This window comes from Canis lupus, chromosome X, assembly GCF_011100685.1.
Source record: "Canis lupus familiaris isolate Mischka breed German Shepherd chromosome X, alternate assembly UU_Cfam_GSD_1.0, whole genome shotgun sequence".
In the NCBI taxonomy this organism is placed as follows: Eukaryota; Metazoa; Chordata; class Mammalia; order Carnivora; family Canidae; genus Canis; species Canis lupus.
The window spans coordinates 30,699,949-30,702,648 of NC_049260.1; the positions used below are offsets into that span (position 1 = coordinate 30,699,949).

At 36.3% G+C, this 2,700-nt stretch overlaps 1 non-coding gene across 1 annotated transcript; it reads right to left on the reverse strand.

Annotated features, from left to right (window-relative positions):
- Window positions 1-280: 280 nt before the first annotated feature.
- LOC119868628 lies at window positions 281-383 on the reverse strand. The gene has a single exon (XR_005386614.1). It is a non-coding gene; the product is annotated as a U6 spliceosomal RNA (small nuclear RNA).
- Between the last annotated feature and the right edge of the window lie 2,317 nt (window positions 384-2,700).

The window sequence follows — 2,700 nt, forward strand, 5'->3', positions numbered from 1 at the left end:
ATTTGGCAAAGAGTGGAGACATTTTTGGTTGTCACAAACTGGGGAGGATGTGTAGTACTGGTATCTAGTGGTTAGAGGCCAGGGATTCTGCAAAACACCCCACAATGCACAAGATTGTCACCCAACAAAAAATGAGTTGTTCAAATAGCGCAGGAGTTGAGAAACTTGGATGGAGATAAATTCTTTTATTTTTGTGATAAGCTATGCTACTTTCGATAGTTCCTATCTTCTGTTTTGCTTTCAGATTTTAGGGATATCTTTTTGTGATTCTCGTCAGCATTTATGGTTTTAGGTCCACGTTGCTTTTTGTGTCATCCTTGTTCAGGGGCTATGTAATCTCTGTATCGTTCCAATTTTAGTAAATGTGCTGCCGAATCTAGGACAGGTCTGTTTGCTTTGATTCCTATGTGATATATGAACTGAGAAATACCTATTAAGTTAAAATATCTTAATGATTAGATAACCTCAAGGAAAAAGGTCTAAGTACCAGAACAAAAGAAATTGTAAGCATTTATTTGCTGTCCTTAACTTAGATTTTGTGTATCCTGGCACCGAAAATCTAACTTAGAGCTTTGAAACAAGCAAAAGACAATTAGATTTTCACCAGATACACCAAAACACTAAAGGGTACTTTGTTTTATCGTTTCCTTCTGTGAATATTCTGTTTCTAGAGGGTTCTTTGACACAAATGCTGCCTAAACAAAGTGACCACTGCTTAAGTCCAAGAGGTTGTGCAACCTCAATGCAAATAGTGAGCCATTGACTCATCCTTTACCCACATGTATGATCACTGCACATGAAGTCCCCAAATTTTTCAAATGTTGATTAAAGAGAGCTAACATATAGGTCAGAAAAATACAGCTACCTTATGAAAAGTATTGTACTGTGATACCACAAAGTTTACACCTACTTAGCAAAGAAGGTATATATATTTTGTACTTGAAAACAACTTTTAAGATCTTTTATCTTCCTGATTCTCCAAAACTTGATTGTATAAAAGCCTATTTTTAGGAGCTGACTTTCCCTCTCTCTCTTTCCATATAAAAAAAATACTGTGAAGGGACGCCTGGGTGGCTCAGCGGTTGAACGCCTTCAGCTCAGGGTGCCGGGATCAAGTCCCACATCGGGCTCCCTGCATGGAGCCTGCTTCTCCTTCTGCCTGTGTCTCTGCCTCTCTCTGTGTGTCTCTCATGAATAAATAAATAAAATCTTAAAAAAAAAATACTGTGAAAATGAGGAAAGCCTCCACCAAAAAAATTTTTTTTAAAAAGAATCAACCATTCCCTCATGTTCTTCCTCCCTCCCACTTTCATTGTATATACTAATTGACCTCCATAGATGCAAATATTGTATGTAGTTGATATCCAAAAGTATTTCCATTTAATTACTGAAGCCTTTATGGGAATGGCAGAATCAAAATGAAGCTAAGAAATGAGAAACTAAAAAAAAAAAAAAAAAGAAAGAAAGAAAGAAATGAGAAACTAATTTTAGCTTCTGAAGCATTGAAACTCCTGTGCGGATATGTCTCTATAGTTGTAATAATTCTGATTATAAGAATCTCCATCAGTAAAAATAGAGATGTAATTATCAGCTGGGGACAGAAGGTGAGGCAAGTAATAATGATGTGACCATATTTTTTTCATGCTACGTATATATATCCCCCTTGTCAAGAACCTAAATACATTGGATATAAGCCCCTAAGGGAGAGGGAAAGAATTATCATTGACAAAAATCCTGATTAAAGTAATCATGATTCTACATTATGTTTTAAAGCTGGTCTGTTAGAGTGTCAGTATTTTATTAGAAAAGTCATATTCTCAATTAAGAAATGGCCTTTTGCCATGTTCCCAATTTGGACAGGATCCGTAGTCATTTTATGTGGATTGAGTTGTTAACAACTAAGTCAATGAATTATTTGGTTGTTGGATAAAATCAGTTTCATGACAAAAATAGCTGGTAATTTTAAAAGGATAAATGCAGGCTTCTAAAATAACTATTTTAAAAATTCAAAATTGCAAGTCAACAGTCCTTAGTACTACTGTAATAATCTTTTTTTAATATTGGGAAATTTTCTACACTTTTTAAACTTCAAAAAGACACTTCATGAAAACAGTATTCAGAACAAGTATCTATTTAACTTCAATTATATTTGAACAAATATGTAACTCCTCCCTTCTGTTGTTTTTACTATCTTACAATATATAATGGTTAGCACAGGCTCTCCTTCTAGAAAACCTCCCATTGTCAGTCGTGCCCCCTGCTGAGAAAATATTCATGAAACTAAGACCTATAGAGTCCCAGTCAGTTAAACTTTCTAGCTATGGCTAAATTCATGAATATGGGACAGATAATATTGTCTCTGAGGCCAATGCTTAACCATACTTTAAAAAGAACCTTTTTCTTTTTTTTTTCTTTTTTTAAATTTTTTTATTGGAGTTCAATTTGCCAACATTTAGCATAACACCCAGTGCTCATCCTGCCAAGTGCCCCCCTCAGTGCCATCACCCAGTCACCCCAACCCCCCACCCACCTCCCTTTCCACTACCTCTTGAAGAAACTTTTTCTGGGGCACCTGGGTGGCTGAGTCAGTTAAGCATCCCACTCTTGATTTCTGTTCAGGTCATGATTGCAGGGTTGTGAGATTGAGCCCCCAGCTGGGCTCTAAACTCAGCAAGGAATCTGCTGGACCATCTTCCTCAA